This window comes from Myotis yumanensis, unplaced genomic scaffold (assembly GCF_028538775.1).
Source record: "Myotis yumanensis isolate MYYU_CA2020_CCGP unplaced genomic scaffold, mMyoYum1.0.hap1 SCAF_2, whole genome shotgun sequence".
Lineage (NCBI taxonomy): Eukaryota > Metazoa > Chordata > Mammalia > Chiroptera > Vespertilionidae > Myotis > Myotis yumanensis.
In genome coordinates, this window is record NW_027223753.1 from 146874393 (window position 1) to 146901598 (window position 27206).

The window sequence follows — 27206 nt, forward strand, 5'->3', positions numbered from 1 at the left end:
GACAAATGACTGTCTTGGGCTGACTACATTGCACATCAGTATCAATTTAAACTTGTTGGCTGGAGAGAGTTCCAAAATGTTTTCAGCAGGCCTAAATTTACTTTGGAGAGTTCTGAATTTAAATGGGGGGAAAAAGGAATGCGTTATTGGCTCATGATGTTGAAGAGAATAGGCATGACACTAAGGCATGACATTTGACTGGGTCCAGAGGCAAAAAAATTACCACCGCTGCCCTTGCACCATACAAATTGCCTCTGCCCTCTGCTCTATCTTTGTGGACTTATTAACTCCTACTGCATGTGTGCTTTTCCTGTGGCACTAGGGGAGAAAGATTCAGGTATCTTTCACTCTTTCTCGGTTAGTCAGGTCTGGGATAATTATTATATTGGTTATCTACTGCTACATGACAAATCATCCCAAAACTCAGCAGTTTAAAAACAAACATTATCTCAGTTTCTGTGCATTAGGCATCTGGAAGATGTTTAGCTGGATGGTATGGCTCAGGGTCTCTCATGGGATTGCAGCTAAAGTGTTGGCCAGAGCCATGGTCATCTAAAGGGGCTGGAGAAACTGCTTACAAGCTCATTCACCTGGTTGTTGGTTGAAGGCTTCAGTTCCTTTTTAAAAATATATATTTTTATTGATTTCAGAGAGGAAGGGAAAGAGAGATAGGAACATCAATGATGAGAGAGAATCATTGATCGGCTGCTTCCTGCATGCCCACTACTGGGGATCAAGCCTGCAATCAGGCATGTGCGTTGACCAAAAATCAAACTGTGACCTTCTGGTTCATAGGTCAATGCTCAACAACTGAGCCATGCTGGCCAGTCAGGGCTTCAGTTCCTTGCCTTATAGCCCACTTTCTCCACCCCCAAGGCTGTTCACACAACATGAAGCTGGTTTCCCCCAGAGTGAGTGATCAGAGAGCGAGAGAAACCAAAACAGAATTGCAGTTCCTTTTATAACCTAATCTCAGAAGTAAAGTATTTTTTCTGCTATATTCTATTGGTTCTACAGACCAACCCTGGTGTAGTGTAGGAGAGGATTATACAAGGTCACTGAGGGCCATCCTAGAGTCTGGCTGCTGCAGGTACTATAATAGGCAGAACTCAAAGGTGGTCTCACATTCTTGCTTCCTGGCATACACACTCTTTATAACCCCCTCCGCTTGCATGTGGACTGGGTGTGTGGATATGATTGGCTAGCCACAGCCTTGATGAGATTACACTGTATGACAAAGGTGAAGAGATTTTGCAGTTTTGAGGTCATCAAAAAGGAGATTATTCTGGGTGGGCCTGACCTAACCAGTGAGTCCCTTAACAGAGGCTCAGAAATGTGAAGCGGTGACACTCTCCTGCTGGCCTTAAAGAAGCACACTGCCACATTGTGGAGAGGGCCATGTACCAGGGAGTGGTGGGTGGCTTCTAGTTGCTGAGGAACTCAGCTGCAAGAAACCAGATTCTGCCAGTAGTCAGTTGATACAGGGGGGTCCGCGGGGGTGAGGCCGAACGGAGTCCTAACGAAGCATGCCCGACTCCGGGGACGGTTCAGTGACGCAAATCCAACTTTATTGTGTGAGTGCAGCAGTATATATAACATTCCAGACCAATCAGAAGTTTACAACATCCATAGGGCAACCAATAGTAGGAAAGACCAGGGTACTATGTGGGGGCTCCAGGGGGTCTTCTCAGGCGGGCGATGCCACTTCCTGGTGTGCCGAGGAAGCCTGTATAGGCGGAGTGTGCTCACGCCATTGCATCTGCCGCAGCACTGAGATAAATCTCCTGAGCTCTTCCCACATCTCCCCCTTCTTTTCTTATTAGCGCCTGCTGGACGTGTATGATCATGGCTTGCTGAGCACTTAGCTTATTGAACATGTTGTATAAACAGCGAAATAATACTATTCCTATGGCAAATCCTACTATCATGACTCCCCAAATGAGGAGGTTGGCTGGGTTTAACCAGGAGATTAGACAGCTGAGGGCATCACTTAAGAAACTAAACTCAACGGGTTTCACTCAGGTATTACTGCATGAGGTGCTAGGTATATCTACCCTTGTCCCGGGGCAGTCCCATTATCTAGAGTCCACTTAAGGAGGTTAGGGCTACTGCTATCAGCCCATACTGTCCAGTTCTATGGCAATGAGACCGGTTCCGCTCCATCACAGGGTAAGCCCACAAAGCAGTCAGACACTTGGACAGCGGGGAATTGTAGGCTGTTGGCGCTGACAGGCATGAGCACCCTTGGATGAGGTATGGCCGCCCATACATGTTGTGCTCGCGCCTGAGAGTTCACTGTTATGAAGGCACACATTAATAGGAATAATGTCCCTTCTGACGCATTGCCTTCTGGTGCCATGCGTGCAGCTTGATCCTGTAGGTTCTTGAGGGCCTGTCGGTGTCTTGGTTGCCTCCGCTGTCAGGGCTGGTTGTCCTCTATGGTCAGGTCCTCCATTTCCTCTACCGGGGGTGATGGTGGTGGTGGTGACGGTCTACGGCTCATCGCTGGTGGTGCAGGGTTTGATGTTACGGGCAGGAATCCATGCGGGATTTTTCTCACCTTCTGGAAAAATACAAGCAGACCCTCTCCCTTGGGTTAAGAGTGGATCGGGGCCCTTCCAGGCTCCGGTTAGTGGATCTTTCCATCGGACCAAGGGGAGAGGTGTTGGTACGTCCCTGAGACCTCCCCAATGTTTGAAAATGGGAGGAAATGTTAGAATGCACTGTTATAAAGGAGCAGTGGAAGCCGGGGACCTGGATGGTTGGATAAGAAATAAGACACTGTGCTGGCTTAACTTCTTATTTGTATTGAACCTTAATTCTTGCTGTTTTTCTGAATATTCTGGTTTAGCTTAAGAAGTGTCCAGCTACCCTGTCCTGCCAGGCTTGGAGACTGAAACTTCACTTTCTTTCAACATTTCTCTTTTCCTTCTCATCACATACATAACCTTCACAAATTTTACACTTTCAAATTAGCCTTCAAACCTTCTTTCTATGTCCTTCAAAAATGCATAACCATGCCTCAGACCTTCCATTAAGTATTTCTCTTACTTTCAAGAAAGTATATATACTAAGAGCTGGTGAATTAAAACACATCTAGCAATCAATGTTTCAGTATTGTATGCTATTTTAAAATACTTAGATGTTTATCATTTAACCCAGCAATGCTTCATTTTGGAAAATTATGTATAGTTATATGAGGTTGGAGAAAATGCAGGGGAGGGAGGAAGCAGGTCGCACAGCCTGTTCCCAATTTAATTTAACTAGAACTTTAAACTTTTAGCTGGCAAGTTAAACATTCAGCATTTCTTTAGATTAATAAAAGTAGGTGCTTCCTTTCTCGTGTAATCTTAAGTATATTGTATTAGTCTAATTTAGTATTGGAAGGGTTAAAGAGAAGAAAACTGGACAGAGATAAGTTTGTCTGCCAGCAGCTAGGGTCCTCGCATACCTTAGATAAGCAAAAATCAACAAAGAACTCTCTCTCCCTGCTTTCCATGGCAACCTCCATGGCAACGGCCCCCCCCCCTTTTTTTTTTTTTTTTTTTTTTTTTTTTTTTTTACTTGGGGGCCGATGGGCAGTTAAACTTTTTGTTCGCTCTGCTAGGGGAGCGAGGGAGTGACTCCGGCAGGAAGCCTCCTGGTGAGACTTCCCTGCTTTCACCTCGCTAGAGGTTTTTTCTCTCTCAGTTTCAGCCTTCCTTGAGCTTTGAGAAACTTCTTTTGTCTTATCGAAAACAGCCCAGGAATCTGTGGGGGCAGAGGGCTCTGGAGGGGAATAGGGAGGTAAAGGGTCTTCTGTTCCCCCGCCCGCACCGCCGGTGGCGGAGAGCCAGGGGTTAAATTCTAAAAGAATTTCCCATAATTTCTATAATTCTTTTTCCGTAACTTTTACTCGTCTACTCTGTAACAGCGCATGGAGTGCCCGAGCCTGAGGGGCTCGGACTGAGGGGGGAAGGTTACCCATTGTTACAGAGGTGCACTCACCCGACCTTAGGCTTGCCTGCCGACTTTCCTTTTGATCCGGGAGTCCCTGTTCGTGGCGCCAGCTGATACAGGGGGGTCCGCGGGGGTGAGGCCGAACGGAGTCCTAACGAAGCATGCCCGACTCCGGGGACGGTTCAGTGACGCAAATCCAACTTTATTGTGTGAGTGCAGCAGTATATATAACATTCCAGACCAATCAGAAGTTTACAACATCCATAGGGCAACCAATAGTAGGAAAGACCAGGGTACTATGTGGGGGCTCCAGGGGGTCTTCTCAGGCGGGCGATGCCACTTCCTGGTGTGCCGAGGAAGCTTGTGCAGGCGGAGTGTGCTCACGCCATTGCATCTGCCGCAGCACTGAGATAAATCTCCTGAGCTCTTCCCACAGTCAGTGAGCTTCGAAGGGGACTCCAGGCCTCAGACGAGGGAGCAGCCCTGTTCACACCTGCACTGCAGCCTGAACACAACATTCAATTAGGCTGTGTCTGGACACCTGACCTATGGAGATCATGAAATCATAATGGCATGTTGTTTTTATCTATTAAGTCAGTGGTAATTTGTTATGCAGCATAGGGAACTAATAAAGGTACCTACCTGCGAAAGGTAAAAGACAGGTAGTTGTCATCTGTCAATATCTCCTCATGTTGTGAATTGGGATGAAGATCCCTAAGTAAAGAAAGATGCTGTTTGAGAAATGAGGGTTTGGCATGAGCTACTAGGCAAACCAAATTTAACTCGCAGAGTTTATGATAATATTTCACACCTGGGGATCCCACCATTTCAAGGATTTGAATCATCCATCAAACAATATTTAAAACAGCTCAAAATGTGGTCTGTGTATGATCTATAATAGAAGTCTCTGGAGTGTTAGTTAAGATATAGATTCCTAGGCCTTGCTCCAGATGTATTGACTCATCTCGGGCATATAGTTTAGAGTTATGAATTATTTTTATTTATCATTTCATAGATGTTTTGATTCTGAAGATTTTCAAAATCAGAAAAAAGCTGAACAGCTGTCAGGGATAGGGGGATTGGGAGATTAGATAAAATAGATGAAGGGATTAAGGAAAAATAACCTCATGGATACAGACATCAGTATAGTAATTACAGAGGGAAAGGGGGTAGGGGCAGGTAGAAAATTAGATAGGGGGTACAAATGGTGACAGAGGGAGACTAGACTTCAAGTAGTAAACACACAATACAATATACAGATGATGAATTATAGAATTGTACACTTGAAGCCTATATAATTTTATTAACTAACCAATGTAACCCCAATAAAATCAATAAAAATGTTAAAAACACAGAGAAAAAAAGAAAAAAGCTGAAGTGACGTAGAGTGAACACGTATACCTTTCACCAAGATTCATCAATTGTTAATATTTCACTCAATTTTTTACTTTTCATATACATAATTACATACATGATTTTACTGCTAAACCATTTGAAAGCAAGTTACAAAAGATCATGACACTTTACCCATAATCACTTCCATACATATCTCCTACAAATGACATTATCTCATATAATCACGTACCCTTATCACACTGAAGAATTGAAACATTGATATATCACCTAATATGTAATCATTTTTTTTTCTAGTAGTCCTCAAAATGACCTTCGGATTTTTGCTTCTTAAAGTTTGATCCATAAACTAGCAACTTAAGCATCTCTGTATTTTGACAGGAATCCAGTGATTCATACACACATGAGTTTGAGACGCCTGTAGCAGTTGTTTGATTGAAGACCTAATCAAGGATCACATTGCATTTTGGTTGTCAATGTTTTCTTTACTCTCTAACATCTTTAAACTGAAATAGTCTATGTGGTTTTTTTTCTATTCTCTCTTTCTGCTCCCATCCCCCTTGCCTCTCTTCCCTCCTTCTACCTGGCAAAAACAATGTGTCAAGTTTTAGAATTTTTCCATGCTTTTGAAACTAACCACAGAACACACATAAGTTTTCTGGTGTGAAGTGATACAGCAAAATGTAGAGGAGTGTGGTGGCCGGTGACATCCGCAGGAGTTGGCTGAGGTTTCATGAAAAACATGGACTTCTGTGGATCCTGAAATCACAAATGCTGTCTGTAAGGCAGACAACTTGTGGGGATAAGCATGAGGCATTTGGGAAACCAAGTTAGTTGGTTTCTCTTGAGTGTCTAGTTCAAGAAACAAAGAAAATCCATTTGAAAGGCATGTTGCAGCCAGATTCATGAGCAATCAGAAATCTTAATTAAAAAATAATTTCCAGACTCATTAGAAAAATGGAGGCAATCTAGCTGTGAACAGTAAAATTATATCTGGGCGGTGAGATTGGTGAGTTTTAATTTTTCTTATATAAAAGTCTGACATGAATTATAAATTTTATATGAGAACTTCCCAATACATTAAATACCAATCCAGCATTCACTTTATAAATAATTACAGTAATATCCCATATTTTATTTCCCCATTTTGTTATTTTAATCTTCCCCCTATTATTGGACATTTAACTTGCTTGCAATTTTTCACTGTAATATAAAGCTTTGTTCATACATATATTATATCTCTGATTATTATTATTTTTTTATAATAGAGTCCTAACAGGGTTACTGGGCCAAAACTCACAATAGACTCCAAGGGGGAAATGCGATTCCCTCAGAGGCACTGGCTGTGCCATCATTCTCAGTCCTTCTCCCTAATCATTCTGACCCAGGAAGAGAGCACCTGGATTCAAGCTGGCAGCCCCCAAAAGATGTGGAGACCTGACAGACAAAGGCAGAAAAGATGGGTTTGCAGCTGGGCTCTGACATTGCACTGCTCCTCCTCCTGTCCTTCCTGAAGTGTCTGTGCAGCCCCTGCTTGAGTCACGTGAATAACCTTAGACTCCTTCCCCCCAAGTCCATGTTTTGCTTGTTATTCTGGGTTTCTTTCTGTTGCTACCAAAAAATGAACCCCCAACTAATACTGATGGTGGCTGCAAACAACAGATACCTAGAGAAAGATAGTATTTGAAATTAGCCATTGGATTGTGCAGGGTGAAAGGCAGTGTGGCTCCCTTCTACGTTCTGGGACAGAAATGTGAAAGCTCCTGGTAAGTGGTAGCCAGATATCTCATCCATCTCCCACCCTCAGGCAACTGGGCATCTCATCAAGGTGAAGATCTGGGTGTCTGTTAGCAGTTTCCAAATGAAGAGAATGAAGCTGAGGAGAGATCCTGACCCCATAAATTATGAAGTTGGTCCTGGTGAAGGTCACAATCATTAAGTGGAGGTGATATGATTCAAACCTAGGCAACCTCGCTCCATAGCCTTGGTTCTTAGCCACTCCATTATACTCCCTTGCCCAGTGTATATAACAAGAATCTGTATATAACAAGATTCTAATGCCAACTGCCCCTACCTATAGAGTTGCCTGAAATAGCAAATAAAAACACAAAACTCCCAGTTAAATAACCAATGAGGGATTTGATTTAGTATATGTATGTCCCAAATGTGTCTAAGACATACTTGTATTAAAATATTATCTGAATTCAAATTTAACTAGGTGTTCTATATTTTGTCTGGCAACCATACTTGGCCCAATCTCTTATCTCTCTTTTTCATTATTGCTGTCTTTATAACAAAGGTTAATTAAAATTTAGCACATACATGCCTTTGAGGGTACAGTGAAGAAAATATTTTCAAAGGAAGTTTCAGAAATTGAGATCCACTGAAAGTGTTGCTATAGTGCTCACCTATATTCAGTGAGCTAGTCTAAGCAGCCAGCTTTAATTAAAAGTTTGATGGCTTGGTGAGTGCAGACCATTGCTGTATGCTGTGCTAATTGAATTCCTTCCCCTCTGTCATTCTTGGGCTATGCACGCTCTCAAGGCCTGCAAGAACTAAAAACATTAATTTGGACATATGTGTATATGCACGGCATACCTCCCTCTCGTGCATTAGTTTAGACCAGTGGTTCTCAACCTGTGGGTTGAAACCCCTTTGGGGGTTGAATGACCCTTTCACAGGGGTCGCCTAAGACCATTGGAAAACACATATATAATTACATATTGTTTTAATCACTATGCTTTAATTATGTTCAATTTATAACAATAAAAAATACATCCTGCATATCAGATATTTACATTACGATTCATAACAGTAGTAAAATTACAGTTATGAAGTAGCAATGAAAATAATTTTATGATTGGGGGTCACCACAACATGAACTGTATTAAAGGGTCGCAGCACTAGGAAGGTTGAGAACCACTGGTTTAGACATATGTGTATGTGCATGGCATACCTCCCTCTCGTGCATTAGTTTGGACATATGTGAATGTGCATGGCATACCTTCTGGTCTCCTGGAGCTCAGAAGAATCTTCTTTCCCACAAGAGGTAGATTGCTGAGCCAGGCTGCAGAATTCTTTAAACATGCACATTGCTAACTGTCTCCATGGGCCAGGACTGCAGAGAAGAGAGATGAGATGAAAATGGGATCCCTAAACTCAGCAGAGTTAGGAATCAAGCTCAAGGCGAGTGATTGCAGACGGCAAGGGGTGTGGTCAGAGATCTGAAGGCAGTGCAGTAATCAGGGCACAGGAAATAGTCAGACACGCAGCAATCTTTGGCTCAAATTAAACATGGAATCTTCAGAAATTATATTGATGAGCCAGCCTTTCAAGTCTATTTTTTGTTTGTTGGTTGTTGCTTTTTTACTTTTTTTGATACATAAAAAACACACACCACAAGCCTTTCTTTCCATTGTCATCAGTGTTTGAAATGGCTAACCCAAGGAACTGGATGAAAATAAGCTATGAATATCCTCATGTACATCTTTCAAGCTTTTGGATATATCCTAGGATGTGGTATTGCTCTTGATAAGTTATTTTGAAGGTATGGGCTATGCAAAAAGCTGTCATTTGGCTCTCCTATTCTAAACAGACTTTACAAAAGAGATGAAAGAGCTAATTTGGGGATGCTAAAAGTTTCCAAGGATAAGCATTCCTATTATATACTCAGAACAAAGTGTGTTAAATATAGCCCCACAGGGACTAGCCTGTTCATTCTTAGTTGACAAATAGGTAGGTTTTCTGGGAAAATAGCATCCACTTTAAGTATTTACAACAGAGAGTATTTAATGCAGGAAACCAGGTGACTGAGAAGTTAGAAAATCAGAAGATAGTGAGGAGCTTGGTAAACAGTAGGAAGTCACTTCTACTGTGTAAGAATTTAGTGCTCTGGCCCTAGCTGGTTTGGCTCAGTGGATAGTGTCGGCCTGTGGACTGAAGAGTTCAGTTCCAGTCAAGGGCATATGCCTGGGTTGCGGCTCAATCCTTAGTGGGGGGCTTGCAGGAGGCAGCCAATCAATGATTCTCTCTCATCATTGATGTTTCTAGCTCTTTCTCTCTCTCCCTTCCTCTCTAAATTAAATAAAAATAAAAGAATTTAGAGCTCTGGGATCCCAGCAATGAGGTCACCTTCTGGAAGCTGGAACCCTGGCACATGTGTCTGATGGGAGCTTGAGCCATGGAAAGATTAGCTGGAGCTGGTGCCAGCAAAGCTGCCCAGCATATTATTCTTTAATCAGGTGGTGGTTCTTATTGCAACTGCTGTCCATATGTTGTCTCCTCATTGGAGCAAATTAATGCAGTGACTGAGGCAGATCTGGATACTGAATGGTGCCTGTGGCTATTCCTAATAAGAGAATTGCAATAAAAGCTCCCAGATTGTGGGATCTGCAGGCTGGTGCCAGTCTGCAAGCTGTTTATTACTGGTTCATGTTGCAAAAATAGAGAGTAAGTATTTAAAATTATTCTATGAAACTGGTATCAAAATTTCTATGCCTATTGTATGTAATAGTTAAAAAAAATCAAGGCTTGCATTTTATTTTTTGAATTTTCATTTTTCCAGCAATTCATTTTTATTGCATTTTCCCAATGAATTTTTTCATGTCAGATTAGAAACAAAAATTTGCTATTCATTTACTACAAATGATTGAAAAGCACTGGTCTTGATGAGTTGAGGCTTTGTGAAATCTATTATTACTCTTGGATATAGCAGCTGTGTGTAACTTCAGACCACTTCCCATTGTGAAGGAGGTGAGTGAACTTGCCATTGTTCATAGAGTATTTGGGTGGTGGTTGCATCTTTGCCTATTCAGGAACATGAGTGTGTGTGTGTGTGTGTGGCGGGGGGGGGGGGGGGGGGTAGGGGGGAAGGAGAGCAGCCAAAGGTGCATGGCAATTTTCCAATGAGCTTACTGTGTAGCTTATATCCTATTGCCCTCTCTTCTTCCCCTGCCATAGCTGGCATTCCCAAGAGTAGATGTAATCAATGTTTGGTCTTTCCCATTTGGACATTAGAACAGTGAGTGACCTACTCAGGTGGAAGTTGAGTGGAACTGAGTTACCATAAAACCAAACCTAAGAAGTCTCCAGGGTTCCTGCACAGGGTTCCCATTTTTCCTGGAATTGTGTGGGCTCTGCTCTTTTTGTAGCTTGGTTGTTCTTCCTTCCATTCTGGAGTTCCCCAATAATGTCCTTCTAATAAATTTGCCTCTTGCTTAAGTTTTAAATCTGTTGCTTCTTGCTAAGCCCACCTTAAGTGGTACAAAAGATCTTGCAATTTTAAATGAATTTTGATATGTATTGCCAAATTGCTTTCCAGAAAGTTGTATATGAGTGTATACCATCACCAATGATATGAGCAATGGTCTCCAAATATCTTTCTTAGAACTGACTATTCAATGTATTTATCTATCGATCTGTCTATCTATCTACTTCTTTGCCATTCTGCTCAGTTGGAAACGGGATCTTATTTAGATTTTTTTCATATCTTTGAATATTATTGAAGGTGAATTTGGCACTTTTCACCATTGTCAGGGCACTTTTATATGCAAATTAAGATAACCAATTTCAAATTATCTTGAGCAGAAAAAGATTTTGTTGGTACACATAAAATGGAAAGATACTGGAGTAGTTTATAGAATTAAGGAGTGTGGGGACCAATGATATGAGGCCATGCTTATTGGGGGCACTTATGTCTGCTTTGGTGCACTCACCTTCTTGCCATCACAATCCACCCTCAGCCTCTCTGTGTACTCCTCATCACTGATTGATTTCTGTCGAACAGTGCTCTGCATGTGGCAGGAATTATTGCTGCCAGTAGTTCCAAATACAATATCCTAGCCTACAAACCTAGCAGAAAATTCTTCTCACTTAATGTCCAGTAGTGCTTTGGCCTTTCTTGGATCACTTGCCCACTCTTGGAATGGGTTGCAATGATTCACCACACCAGGATTATTAGCCTATCCTTGGTTGGGATGTTAGGGTAGGACAGTGTGACCAGTAGTGATTAACAGTTTCCCTGGAATGAAATGAAATGAAATGGGGAAGGAAGTTTCCTCTGAAGGGTAGGTTGCTGAGCAGGCAGAAATGTTCCCTATACATCTAGCAGGAGTTCTTAAAATTTTAGCAGATTGATTTCATGTTGAAATCGATGTTTGAAGAAAACTAAGATGGCAGTGGTATGTGGGTGGGGTGAACATATAATTTATCACCCAAACTGGAACACTTTTGAAAGTGAAAGAGACTACTATTAATGGAATGGACATTTACCCTATTTGGAGAGCTAAGTGGAAGCAGAGAGGGTATTTGGGAATTATTGCACTAATCTCTTTTTTGACCTGATAGGTAAAGGTCCAATAGTAGTTTATATGGTTTTAAAACCATCATCGACCACTTGCTGAGAGAAAGTAACTTTTTGGAATCAGGGCCAAAGCTCAGGAAAAGGCAAGATTCACAAAAGGCTAAGTCTACATTGGAAGGAACCATTTGCTCCTTGACAGTTGGTTCTCAGGAGAATAACCTTGGGGTGGTGAATCACTAATGTCACTTCTGAGGTTTCATAGCAGTGTGGTTCATAGCAGGTCTTGAAATCCTGAGCCTGATGTAATTTAAAGTCTTGACTTTGCCATATGCCAACTATGACCCTGAACAAGTTACTTAACCTCTCTAAACCTCAGTGCCTCCATCTCTAAAATGGAAATTATAATATTTCACATGATGGTGTTTTAGACTTACCGTGTATATAACATTACTATATGCTTAGTAGCAGTGAAATATTTTCTGCCAATACTACCAAAAGGGGGAATGAAATGCAGGAGAAAAAAATTATTGTTTTGTTTTGCTTTGTTTTGTTGGTTAGTTTATCTTTTCAGCAGATAGGACCTCCTATAAACATTGCTCATAGCAGTCCTTTCATCCATCCTTATTTATTCACCTAATGTGCTCTTCTAATATGCCAATTCCTCCCCCACAAATACAGAAACACCCTATTTCTGTGGCAAGAATGGAGTAGCTAAATGTCTTTCATGGTTTAAGAACATCTCTGGGTTTGTCACTGGTGTCCCTGGGGCCTGTCAGAAATGATTTCAGGATTGGTAGAGGGAAGAGTCTGGTTCACAGGACTGTGACCAGTATGTAATGAGGCAATAGATATAGCCCCAGATACAACTCAGAAGGTAATGGTAAGTGGGAATTAGAGTCATAACAGAGAGAACAACAGGGTCTAGGAATGTTATTCAGCATTTGTAGGCATGGAGAAAGTGGGATAAGGGATTGGGAGTAGGAGGGTTAGAAAGGCTGAGGTCTAGGGAAAGGTTAAAGGGGACAGAATTGATACAGGGAAGAATTGCCAGAAGATGGATTTGGTAGAGTGGAGTGTAAATGAGATATTTCCTATTTCTCAAATAAGGTGGTAGCTAATCTTTGGAAAGTAAGAATTGGAAGCCAGTACAAGGAGAAGCAGGGTCACCATTCCACTGTGAATCATGCTGGGCCTGGATTTCACTGCCTGACCAAATGGAGACACTGGCAAAGATGCTGCACTTTTAACAATCCTCCCTCAGCATTGGCTGGTGTCTCTCTCTGTTTGCCTAAGTTTGCAAGTGTCTTTACTGAACCCACACCCCCACCACCCGCCTTCCTGTAGAATGTCTAGCTATAGAAACAAACAGAACTGAGCAGAGGCTGACCTAGCAGGTGCATCTGAGCAGCTCCCTCTATGAGTGAACCAATGACCTCATGTGTCTGAATGAGTCAAACTTATGTACTCTGCATTTGAACAGTCGATAGGCCAACTAAAAGCTTTTCTGTTGTCCTTTGTTTAGTTTTCACTTTATAAATTTCACACCAACCTTATAACATTGAAATGCATAAAATTATGTTGTGACATTGAATTTATCATTTCTACAAATATACAAATCCTAGTTGTATACTATAAAGTTACTTTACTACTTTACAGACTTATTTTTAAAGGCCTCTTGAAAACAGGTATTTTATCGCTTCTCGGCCTTTTGGCTAAGATCAAGTGAAAACAGGTATTTATTCTTTTCTCTTTGAGAGTAAGAAGGAAGAACAGGGGCTCTGGAGAGTCAAATAGCTAGCCAAGCTCTTTTCTAGTTTTATAATAGAAAACTCCCCTATCTGCAAGATTATGCTTCAGTTGAGAATCAGTGTTTTCCTTTTAATGTGGACACTAAAAAGAAATAGGAAATTTAAGGTGAATGTGGTTCTGCTGTTAGAAATCTTCCTATAAAAAGCATAAGGCGCATTAAGCTTGCTACAAACTTCCAATGGCTCATAACTAATGTTTGTTTTAGCTTCACAATTACAAGTTGTTTTGTTAACATTAACAAGCAAATGAATGTCTCTAACTTTGCTCTGTTAAAAGATAATACAATTCCTTTCAGTATATTTTTTTGTGGTGAAAGGAGAGATTGTTTTTTTTATGGATTTATTTTTGGAGGCAAAAATGGAACCTACTTCCTATGTCAGTAGCTCTTCATCAGGTAAATGTTATTTTTATTTTGTGTTACTTGGAATGTTTAGACACACTTGATGGTCCAACTCACAGCAGTGTAAATTAATAGGAAGTCTAAAAGTAAAAGATCCAGAACATACAGCTACAGGGACTCAAAAATATCATATCAAACCCAGGTTCTTTTTATCTTCTTGCACTATCATCCTTACTATGTGAAATTTTCAGTCCTCCTACTTAATTCCTCACATCAGTAGGATGGCTGCTGCAGCTCCAGCCATCAAATCAATACTCAAAAAGTAGAGCAAAGGCATTTGCCATCAGGTGCTGCTTTGGCATCTATTGCTTTTATGACACAAAGGTTTCCATAGAAATGCTTCCAACAGACCTTTGTTTATGACCCACTGTCTAAAAACAATCTCAAAATGTTCTTTTTAAATTTGATTTTAAAAATTTAATTGAAAGGTCCCAGGTTTGATTCTGGTCAAGGGTATGTACCTTGGTTGCGGGCACATCCCCAGTAGGGGGTGTGCAGGAGGCAGCTGATTGATGTTTCTCTCTCATTGATGTTTCTAACTCTCTATCCCTCTCCCTTCCTCTCTGTAAAAAGTCAATAAAATATATATTTTTAAAAAATAATATGAGGTATGCCTGTAATTTATTTTTGATACAAAGCAATGAAAGAGGGTGTCCATGCTGTCCTGCTTCCTCTGGACTCTAAGTTAGAAAAGAGGAAAAAGCAGACATATTTTAATTAGACTTCAATACTCAAGAGTCCTGTAACCATGGTTAGTTGCTAGACTCAATTTCCAAGAAATTTGGGAAGTTCTGTCTGGCTTGCCTAAACCCAACTCTTCACAATGGTCACTACCCAGCACCTTCTTTCCCAAATACAGAGGATACTTACTCCCATTCTGAGCCAGTTGTGGTCATCTTGTTTTCCCTTTTCTGGAGCCTTTCCCGGTTCTCCTTTTAGCTAGAGGTGGTCGGTCCTGCACAGCACTGGGCAGAAAAGGAGCTGCGTTAGCGAGGAAAGAGGAAAATGGTGGTGGTGTCTGTCAGTGTCCTTTCACGTCTTATCTACTTCACACTATAAAGTTTGCTTTTAAATGGTTTCCTGTCACATTTACTTAGTTGATGCTTTCAGACTGGCTCTGTTTATTCATCTGCTACAATCCTATGGTGTGATTTTCCGAAAACACAAATTTGACTTCATCAGTAGCTTCCTATTTCCTTAGCGTAGCTTACAAGAAAGGTCATTATCTAGCCCTTGCTCCCCTCCCAGCATCTTCCCTTCCACACGGCTTGCTTGATATTTATTTTCTCTCTTGCAGCTGTCTAACTCTGTCCTGTTGTCTGGGTAGAATATCTTCCCTCCCCGCACTTCCCTCTACTCTTCCTCACAGGCCAGTTTCTCTTGGCCTTTCAAAACTGAGGCTTCAAGAAGCTCCCCTTCCTACCCTGTCCCCTCCAAGCTCCAGTATTTTTCTTCTGTCCTTTGGTAGCACCTGGTGGGGGTCCTTATAGCTGCCTGTATCTCTGTGCTATACCTTATTTGTTTATATAACCCATCTCTTTTGGCACCAGACTGAGATTTTGAGATTAGGGACTGACTCGTCCCTGTATAGTTTGTGACCCATAGGAGAGCTTCAATCTGTATATTTTTAATGGCAGAAAAGATGGTAGGCTTGCTGGGTGAGAATGGATTCTCCACAAGGAAAGCTCTGGCCCTATTTCCAAGGAGGGGAGGGTAGATGTGAAATATTCCATGTCCCTTGTGTCTCAGAACTTGAACATTTTCTGACTCTAATTTAGGAATGGGTTGTGAGTAGGAGGTAGGGCTGAAGCAATGGTGCTTTATAAGCAAAAGTTATTTGGCAGAACTGACTCAGCCGTACAGATAACTCACTGGTACAAAGCCAGCCTGATAACTGCTCTGCTTTGAAATGACCCACTGAGCCATGTGCACGGGACTCGGCCAGCCTTTTTTTCTTGTGCACCAGCTGGTCGGGTGAGCTACAGCTTTAAATTCTACGGACTGAAAGCCACTAATTTAGGTGTACACAGGCACAAGCACATGCCAGAAAGCAGTCCATTAGAAAGCATCACTTAATAAAAGCCGGGAGTGGTGCGCTGCCAGGAATAAGTCATGTCGAAATTGGGTTTTCTTCACACGGAATCCTTGATTCTGATCATCCATTGCAGGTCAATCCACCCTACCCTCTTGACATGTAGATACAAGGAGGGGGTCTTTACTTATGGATTAGAAAGGAAGACCTAGGGACTGAGTCGGGATGGTTAACCTCATACTGGGGAAGGAGGAACACTGTATATATCACTTATTATGCCATATGCTATTTAAATGTAACAACTGTGACCCCCATAGCATGGGATTCTGATATCAGAAGTCGGTGATGCACTGAAACCAACATGAGGGAGAGTCCATTGTAGTGGAGCCCAGATTCTATAACCTTCATGCACTGTGGCTCCCCCTCTGTGTTAGAGAGACTTTGTCTCCCATTATCTGTGGTGAAAATTCATCATATTTCAGAGCTTTTATTGCTTTAGTCAAAATCCTTAAAGCTGACTCACTTAGGCCCAGTAGCTGGTATGTTTTTTTTTAAAGGTACCGAAATTATATATTTTGATTGTTTTTAACATTAAAATATGAAAATGTCCATTATTTTCTCACTTTCTGAGTGGAGGGCATGAAGGCTTTGTTCTGAGTAGGGGGCCCGCTGTTTGATTTTCTGAATTATCTTTCTTGCACAGACTACTAGTAAATCAATAATGCACCACTCAACATTTCCAGTTTTTGTTTCTTGAAAGCACCCAGAGACCTTTGCATTCAGATTGTTACAAAAGACTCCAGCTCCTTCTAGACCTTTGCAATTTGCTTTCGGTCTTTTGCTTTTGTCCCTCCCACACCTAATCCAATACCAGAATCCAATACCCTCCCTCTTTGTGCCTGGCTTTTATTTAGCCTTCCCAAAGCATTCATCTTATTCATCTTAGTTGTCACAGAAACACCAAGTTAGACTGGCCCTCTGATTTAATCAACTAACATAATAGTTAGTTAAAATTATTTAATGATGATAACACACCAAATGGATGGATATAGAAGTACGCAGACACAGCAAACTAGCTTCCCAGAGGCACCCGTCGTGCTGTGAGCCTCTCTTGGTGTGTTTTAAAGAGGGAGAGGCCACTAATTCCAGAAAGCCTTGGCCTTACATCTACACGTGCTCAAAACTCACTTCACTTAATAGTCTTGTTCAATTGCTTCCTGCCTTTATGTTTTCAACAAATTGCAGGCCTTGTTAACCCTGGCATTTTCTCTTGTCTGTTGTGTTGGCTTTACACGTTCTTGCTCAAAAACAAGCAAGCAAAAAGCAAAAAACCCTTTCTGTTCAGCAATATATCCTTTTTTGCATAGAGCACTGTTGAGGAGGATTACATAACCTGTCCTTCTGGCAAGAAGAAACATTTCATGATCGGAGTCTGAACTGGAAAATCGCCCATGGAGGCTCAGTAGGGCCCTGGTCCCTCCTATATACTGTGGTTTCCTAACCACGTGCTTTGTCTGGGGCTCTGCTTCTAAGATCCAGCACACCAGAAATGAGTATTTGTGGATAAGTAATGAGGGAATATTTTCAGGAGAAACCTGTAAGGAAGTGTGGGAAGCCGGATGGGGCAGAGATAGAAGCTAAGTGAGGATGTGGCTCTGAGTGAAGTCTCAGTCTCATTCCCACTGGGGGGGTTTGGGTGGGGGGGGAGTCTGGACCATGGGTTGTCTCTTGCCTTGAAGCCATCATTGGGGTAGGCAGTGGGGAAGGAGTGTAACTTTCAGAACCATAGCTTCCACCACCTGAGAGCAATCTGCTGAGGAAGGTTCCAGTACGTGAGCAGGTAGCAGTAGCTGAGCAATATGTGCATGAAAACTGAACTGATAAAGTGACCACAGGGGGTCTGAATAGGTGATTAATGGTCTGCCAATATACATAATATCAGATAATAAATGTGTCGCGTGTTTGAAATAGCTGCTTTCATTGGACCCAATGTATGAGCCTCTCTAGATTTTCTTGGCCTTCCCTGATTCCTGGCCCTTCAACTGGTTGAACAGAGAGGCCTTGCCCCAGGGCCATTGCCTCATTTCCAACCCTCAGCAGCTGACCCCGGCCCCGGGGAGGCTGACTTCCAAATGGCCTCCATTGTACCCACCTCGTGGGAGCTGCAACAGCCACAGAGTCCTGATGTGACCCAGGGACACTCACAGAGGCTGTGGTTCCTCCTGCCCCATATTTCCAGACTCCAAGTGCCAACTGTGAGGCATGATATCTGGCTTCCTCAGTGGCTGTCCCGAAGGGCCAGGTGTACCACCAGGAAGGACATGAGCACTAAAGCCCCATGGGGAAAACCAATACAGAAAACCTACAGGTAAATGCCTTTTGCTCTCTTCATCTGACATTGTTCTGAGGTGCTATGGCCAGTGTAGAGGATGCTGGAGGCCTTCCCTTGTGATGGGGCAAGTAGCCTTGTTTTCTGTTCTAAAATTTTAGCCAGCAAGGCACAATCACCTCACACTGCCTTTCCTTTCTCCCCAGTGTCTCTTCCCTTTTCCTTCACTCCTGCTGCCCTGGCACTGTACCTCTACACCACTCCCAAAATGTACCAGCACATACCTGTAACCTGGTTCCAAACAAACAAAGAACAACTCCCCCCACAAAAATAAAACAGCCTGGAGCAAACACAGTACCCCTAGAATTTCAAAGTTTCAACCCAATATATAAATCCTTAAGTGGCAGATTTTCACTGTAAAACATCAGGGGAGTTTTGTGTTTTTTTTTTTTGAGTAAAATGAGAATGATCCTAAAATTGCTCTTTTGTTCTTTTTTCTATCTAAACAAAGTCAATCCTATTAAAACCTAAGTGGATGCCGAGGAGACATCCCCAGGCTGCTACAAAGAGTTTTCCTTTTTGTTATGACTTCTTTCACAAACGGGCTCTGTGCCATGAGCACTGTGGAGAGGCAGTGAATTAAAAAGCGATGCAGAGAATGTAGTTCCCTGGAAGCTGCTCTTCCTGAAGGAATTCATAATGGGAACCGGCACGATGCGAGTGATGGGAAACGCTCTTGTATTTCAAAAAGAGAATTGACTTGCACGGTGGCTCTGGTCACACTGAGGCCAGCAGTTAGGAGACCAGAACTAGTTTTGAGTGTTCCTGAAGTGCAGGCGAGAGAACCTGACCAGAACACAGTGAAGTTGTCATCATTGTTACAATTAGTGCTGATGGCTGCAGTCAATTTGGTCTGGAGCTCTTAAGATGGGTACAGGATAGCTGTTCTGTTCTCTTTATTATATGCTTGTGGAGTGACCTCAATTTTCTTTTCTGTCTGATTGGCCTTAGCATCTGGTTTTCTGGTTGCTGTGTTTTATCACAGAGGCCGCCTCTCTTTGTTTCCCCTTGCCCCACATCTGGAATCCAGCCAAATGTACCAGAACAAGATGCTTCTGACATCTGAAGCCTTTGTAAGGGTGCTGATTGCAACTTGGGTAACTTCAGTTTAATCCAAGGTGGAAGATTTCTGCTGCTTTTGGGGAAGAAAATTGATGTCTAAAAATAAAACTTAGGCATAAAATAGGGCCAAATACTCATTCACTGCCTCACTTAGCTGAATGCTGAGATTATTTCAGCAGCACTAAATCAAGCACTTGTGTAGAAGAGGTTAAGCATGGTTGTTTTTTTTTTTTTTTAAATCCAGAACAGTTAATCTTAGATGGTAAACTGACTACTATAATTTGTCATTTTTTCAAAAGACATAAATTATGTAGTTCTCAAATGCCTAATTTTCAGCTTATACTTATGCTGACCCCTGAATTTGAGCACTGTATTCACTAGTCTTTTGAAATGTATGTTGTGGGTTATTATAAGAGTGGCTGGAGGGATAGGCAGGACAAAGGCTTGGTAGGCTGGGGTTAAGAATGTGGATCTGGGGGGAGGAGAAAATGGCGGAGGCTTAGACGGACGTGTTGGTGCTTTGTCCCGGACCAGATAGGGGCGAGCAGCTGAAACGGGTAACAATCAGCCCGATCAAGCTGGGGAGGTTCAGCTGAGAGACAGTCTGCAGCCAGGAAAGACAGAAAACTCCTAAAAAATGCGGATGGTTAGAGATTGAGGCTGAAACCTCCCTCTGGGCGCCAGCGCAGCGGCGAGACCGCGCCATCTCAGGCAGCGTTTACCAGCATCCAGAGATCGGCTACTAACCCGGAGGCAACGATTCGCAAACAGCGCGACTGCAAGAGCCAAGGGGAGACCTGCACCCCTCCACGGAAAGATTCAAGCAACAGCGGCCTCCTGATCACCACACGCTCTGCCTGGGGAACAGTTGCTGCGTCTGAAGCCTCCCTCCACCAGCCAGAAGAGCCACCACAACTGTGAACAGCACCCATCAGAGGCCCTGCTATCAACAGAGGAGCCGCTGCTACCACAACCGCCCAAGGAGCAACCACAGACCGAGGAGCCACTGCCACCCAGGGAGCAGCCACTGCCACCCAGGGTCCAGCCACTGAACGATTCAACAACTAGTAATGTCAGTGAGATCAAACATGGGTAGACAAAGAAACCCCCAAAGGAAAGAAAAGGAGGACTCGCCAGAAAAGCAGCTAAGTGAGACAGAGATATGCAACATGACGGAAAAAGAATTCAGAATAAGGTTCCTAGAGTACATGCACCGGATGTTCAAGAAGCAAGAAGAAACAGATGAAAAACTCAACTACGTATGCAAGAAGCTAGAAGAAACAGATGAAAAAATCAACAACTTAAGTAAGTCCCAAGAAGAAATGAAGAACGACTTAGCTGCAATAAAAAACACCATTGAAAGTATCAACAGTAGACTGGGAGAAGCGGAGGACCGAATCAGTGAATTAGAAGACAAGGAAGCAAAACACACTCAAACTGTACTGCAAATGGAGAAAAAAATTAAAAGACAGGAGGAGAGCCTAAGGGAACTTTGGGACAACATGAAACGAAGCAACATACGAATAATAGGGGTGCCAGAACAACAGAAAGATGAACATGGATTAGAAAACCTATTCGAAGAAATAATATCAGAAAACTTCCCTGAGGTGGGGAAGAAAAAAGTCACACAAGCCCAGAGAGTCCCAAACAAGGTGAACCCGAAAAGACCCACACCAAGACACATCATAATTACCATGGCAAATGTTCAGGATAAAGAGAGAATCTTACAGGCTGCAAGAGAGAGACGGAAAGTAACATACAAGGGATCTCCCATTAGATTATCAAATGATTTCTCAACAGAAACACATCAGGCCAGAAAAGAATGGACGGAAATCTACAAAGTGATGCAAAGCAAAGGACTGAATCCAAGAATACTCTATCCAGCAAGGCTATCATTCAAAATTGAAGGGGAAATAAGAAGCTTCACAGACAAAAAAGGGCTAAGGGAGTTTATCACCACCAAGCCAGCCATGCAAGAAATGCTAAAGGGACTGGTGTAAAAGAAGAAATATCAAGCTCAGAAAGAAAACAGCCACACACACACACAAAAAAGAAATGGCTACAAACAAGTACCTTTCAATAATAACTTTAAATGTAAATGGACTAAATGCTCCAACCAAAAGACATCGAGTGGCTGAATGGATAAAAAAACATGACCCATACATCTGCTGTCTACAAGAGACCCACCTCATTGGAAAGGACTCACACAGACTGAAAGTGAAGGGATGGAAAAATATCTTTCACGCAAATGGAAAGGAAAAGAAAGCTGGGGTAGCAATACTTATATCTGACAAAATACATCTCAAAGTGAAGGCCATAACCAGAGATAAGGAAGGCCACTTCATAATACTAAAGGGATCAATACAACAAGAAGATATAACCCTGGTAAACATATATGCACCCAATGCAGGAGCACCCACATACATAAGAAAACTTCTGGAAGATATCAGGGGAGATATCGACAATAACACAATCATAGTAGGGGACTTTAATACACCATTGACATCACTGGATAAATCCGCTAGACAAACAATCAGCAAAGAAACAGCAATCCTAAATGACTCACTAGATCAGATGGACTTAATTGACATCTTCAGAACACTACACCCCACAGCTGCAGAATATACATTCCTCTCAGGTGCTCATGGGACATATTCAAAAATAGACCACATATTGGGTCACAAGCAAAGTCTCCACAAATTCAAGAAGATTGAGATCATAAAAAGCATCTTCTCAGACCACGATGGCATAATGTTAGAAATAAACTACAATAAAAACAACCCAAAATACTCAAACACTTGGAAGCTGAATAGCATGTTATTAAATATTGATTGGGTTACCGATGACATCAAAGAAGAAATTAAAAACATCCTGGACACTAATGACAATGAAAACACAACAATCCAAAACCTCTGGGACACAATGAAAGCAGTCCTGAGAGGGAAGTTTATAGCTCTACAGGCCTATCTCAAAAAACAAGAAAAAATGGTAGTTAATCATCTAACTCTACAACTCAAAGAATTAGAAAGAGAGCAACAAGAAAAGCCCAGAGTGAGCAGAAGGAAGGAGATAATAAAGATTAGAGCAGAAATCAATGACATAGAGACCAAAAAAACAATACAGAAAATCAATGAAACCAAGAGCTGGTTCTTTGAAAGGATAAACAAGATTGACAAACCCCTCGCCAGGCTCACCAAGAAGCAAAGAGAAAGGTCCCAAATAAACCAAATCAGAAATGATAGAGGCGAAATAACAACAGACCCCACAGAAATACAAATGATTGTTAAACAATACTACGGGCAACTCTACTCCAACAAACTAGACAACCTGGAGGAAATGGACAAATTCCTAGAAAAATACAACATTCCAAAACTCAATCAGGAAGAATCTAAAAACCTCAATAGGCCAATAACTATGGAAGAAATTGAAGCAGTCATCAGAAAGCTTCCAGCAAACAAAAGCCCAGGGCCAGACGGCTTCACAGGGGAGTTCTACCAAACATTCAAAGAAGAACTAAAACCTACCCTCCTCAGACTACTACAAAAAATTCAAGAGGAAGGAACACTTCCAAGCTCATTCTATGCAGCCAGCATCACCCTAATACCAAAACCAGGTAAAGACATCACAATGAAAGAGAATTACAGGCCAATATCCCTCATGAACATAGATGCCAAAATCCTCAACAAAATCTTAGCAAATCGGATCCAGCAGTACATCAGAAGGATCATACACCATGACCAAGTAGGATTTATCCCAGAGATGCAAGGATGGTACAACATCCGTAAATCAATAAATGTGATACATCACATAAACAAATTGAAAGAAAAAAACCACATGGTCATATCAATTGATGCAGAAAAAGCATTCGACAAAATCCAACACCCATTTTTGATAAAAACTCTCAGAAAGGTGGGAATAGAAGGATCATACCTCAACATAATAAAAGCCATATATGACAGGCCCACAGCCAACATCATACTCAATGGACAAAAACTAACACCATTTCCCCTAAGAACAGGAACAAGACAGGGATGCCCACTCTCACCACTCCTGTTCAACATAGTACTGGAAGTATTAGCCATTGCAATTAGGCAAGAAGAAGAAATAAAAGGCATCCAAATTGGAAAAGAGGAAGTAAAACTGTCCTTATTTGCAGATGACATGATATTATACATACAAAACCCTAGAGACTCCATCAAAAAGCTACTAGACTTAATACATGAATTTGGCAATGTAGCAGGATACAAAATTAACCCCAAGAAATCTGAGGCATTTCTATACACCAATAGTGAACTTTCAGAAAGAGAGATTAGAAAAACAATCCCATTTACCATCGCACCAAAAAAATTAAGATACCTAGGAATAAACTTAACTAAAGAGGTTAAAGACCTCTACTCAGAAAACTACAGGACGTTGAAAAAAGAGATAGAGGAAGACATAAACAGATGGAAGAACATACCATGTTCTTGGATTGGTAGAATCAACATCATTAAAATGTCCATACTACCCAAAGCAATCTATAAATTCAACGCACTTCCCATTAAAATACCAATGGCCTTCTTCAAAGATCTAGAACGAACTCTCCAAAAATTCATCTGGAATAAAAAAAGACCCCGAATAGCTGCAGCGATCCTGAGAAAGAACAAAGTAGGTGGGATCTCAATGCCAGATATCAAACTGTATTACAAAGCCACTGTTCTCAAAACTGCCTGGTACTGGCACAAGAACAGACATATAGACCAGTGGAATAGAATAGAGAGTCCAGAAATTAGCCCGAACCAATATGCTCAATTAATTTTTGACAAAGGAGGCAAGAACATACAATGGAGCCAAGATAGTCTCTTCAATAAATGGTGTTGGGAAAATTGGACAGATATATGCAAGAAAATGAAACTAGACCACCAACTTACACCATACACCAGAATAAACTCAAAATGGATAAAGGACTTAAATGTACGACAGGAAACCATAAAAATTCTAGAAGAACACAAAGGCAACAAAATCTCAGACTTATGCCAAAACAATTTCTTCACTGATACAGCTCCTAGGGCAGTTGAAACTAAAGAGAAACTGAACAAATGGGACTACATCAAAATAAAAAGCTTCTGCACAGCAAAAGAAACCATCAACAAAACAACAAGAAAACCCACCTCTTGGGAAAACATATTTGCCAACGTCATATCTGATAAGGGCTTAATCTCCAAAATTTATAGGGAACTCATACAACTTAACAAAAAGAAGATAAACAATCCAATCAAAAAATGGGCAAAGGATCTAAATAGACACCTTTCAAAAGAGGACATTCAGAAAGCCAAGAGACATATGAAAACATGCTCAAAGTCACTAATCATCCGAGATGCAAATCAAAACAACAATGAGGTACCATCTCACACCTGTCAGAATGGCCACCATCAACAAATCAACAAACGACAAGTGCTGGAGAGGATGTGGAGAAAAAGGAACACTTGTGCACTGCTGGTGGGAATGCAGACTGGTGCAGCCACTATGGAAGGCAGTATGGAGGTTCCTCAAAAAATTGGAAATGGAACTCCCATTTGACCCTGTGATCCCACTACTAGGAATATATCCCAAGGAACCAGAAACACCAATCAGAAAGGATATATGTAACCAGATGTTCATAGCAGCACAATTCACCATAGCTAAGATCTGGAAACAGCCTAAGTGCCCATCAGTAGATGAATGGATTAGAAAACTGTGGTACATCTACACGATGGAATACTATGCTGCTGTTAAAAATAAGGAACTCCTACCATTTGCAACATCATGGATGGAACTGGAGAGCATTATGCTAAGTGAAACAAGCCAGTCAATGAAGGAAAAATACCACATGATCTCACTCATTCATGGATAATAAAGACCATTACAAACTTTTGAACAATAATAGATACAGAGGCAGAGCTGCCTCAAACTGATTGTCAAACTGCAGTGGGAAGGCCAGAGAGAGTTGGGGGGCAGGAGGGAGGGGAGTAAGAGTTCAACCGAAGGACTTGTATGCATGCATATAAGCATAACTAATGGACATAAGACACTGGGGGGTAAGGGAGGGTAGGGGTTTGTCAAGGGCGGGGGGGAAAAAAGGACACTTATGTAATACCCTTTGTAATACTTTAAGCGAAAAAAAAAATAAATAAAAAAATAAAAAAAAAAAAGAATGTGGATCTGGCCCTGGCTGGTGTTCTCAGTGGTTAGAGCATCGGTCTGTGCACTGTAAGTTCTTAGGTTCGATACCCAGTCAAGGACACATACCTGAGGTGCAGGTTGGATCCCCTGCCCTGGCCAGGCACCTGCAGGAGGCAACCAATCAAAGTGTCTCTCTCACATTGTTGTTTCGTTCTCTTTCTCTCTTTCCTCCCCCATCCCTCCCTTTCATCTCTCTAAAAATCAATGGACAAAATATCCTCAAATGAGGATTAACAACAAAAAGTGAATGTGGATCTGAGTGTGGTGGGAAGCCACTGGAGGGATTTAATGAGGAAGATGTCACAGAAAGATTTATATTTTAAACATATGACTCTTGGCTGCTATATTGACAATGGGTTGTAAGGAGGCAAGAATAGAAAAGGGTAACCAGCCCGGTATCTATTTTAGATATTCAAGTAAGAGATGATAGTGTTTTGGAGTAGGATGGTAATGGTGGGGTTGGAGAGAAGTGGACAAACAATGGAGATTTAATAATCCATTAGCAAAAAAAGGTTGGTTAATGGATTATATACGGGTCATGAGGGAAAGGAAAAGTCAGGGTTGATTTCTAAGTTTCTGGCCTAAACAACTGGGAAGACTTGGTGTCAATTGTTGAGATGAAGACTGGAGAAGGAGCAGGGTAATTTTTGTTGTCATGTTTGGGGTAGGACAGGGAGCAACAGTAAAGGGAATGAAATGGAAACAGGGGCTCATGGTAATTCTGTGATGCCTATAAGGAATCTAAATGAACAGCTCAAATGGGTAGTTGAATATCTGACAAGTTTGAGAATCCTTGGCATACAGATGGCATTTAGAGTCATGGAATAGAGGAACTCACCTAGGGAGAGAATATAGAGAAAATATAAGGCCCGAGAACATCCATATTTCCACATAAATAAGGCTAGCTGGGGCGGAGGCCTAGGAGAGAACTATGGGGGAACAATAGTGAGGAAGGGAAAACTGGAAGAATGTGGTTGTCCAGAAACGAAGAGAAGAATCTTCCATGTGGAAGGTAGCAGCGGGTTATGTTGAATGCTGCTGTGAGATGGATAAGATAAGAACAAATTGTATCCACTGTTTTGAGCAATATGGAAGTTCTTGGTCACACTGACAGTGGCAGATATGACATGTCATGCAGATGGGCCCAGAGTGGATGGAGGGGAGATTGTAAAGGGGAAATGAGGATGGCTATTTAAACAATTATTTTAAGAGTTAATAGCCCTTAAAAATAGATGGGTAGCTAATCAAACATTGGAAGAGAATATTGTTTTTTCCTATGTTCTTAAGATGGGATGTATTGGAGTGTTTATGCTTATGGGATTGATCGGGTAGGGAGAGAGAACATGGTAATACAGTAGAAAGGGGATATAATTGCAGGGATAAATTGCTGGATGCAAAAAAAAATATGTGGGATGAGAGCAAAAGTGAAGGGTTTGAATTGGAAAAGAGGAGGCTGAATTGGTGGTAGGGGGATGAGGGAGTATCTGTAATTAATTGTAACTAATTAATGAAGCAAGAGCACCAACTGAAATGGAGATTGGAAAAGGGAATGTTGTAAATTTCAAGAAAAGGTAGCAACTATTGGAGTCATTTTGGAGAATGGGAAGTGAACAGGAAATGCCCTAAACGTACATTAAACAAGTCGGATTTGATTTTTGCTTGGGAAGTGACTGATTAAATCTTAAGTTGTTTTTTTAATAGCCTGTAAAGGTAAAAACAA

The 27206-nt window shown here is 41.6% G+C and overlaps 2 long non-coding RNA genes across 2 annotated transcripts in view; one reads left to right on the plus strand and one right to left on the minus strand.

The window, feature by feature from the left end:
* The window catches only part of LOC139002130 (uncharacterized), an 89766-nt gene that overhangs the window by 42761 nt on the left and 19799 nt on the right, over window positions 1–27206 (plus strand). The window lies entirely within an intron of this gene.
* LOC139002129 (uncharacterized) lies at window positions 1547–4365 on the minus strand. The gene is made up of 2 exons (XR_011470124.1): window positions 3988–4365; window positions 1547–2563 (listed from the first exon to the last, which is right to left on the minus strand). It is a non-coding gene; the product is annotated as an uncharacterized lncRNA (long non-coding RNA).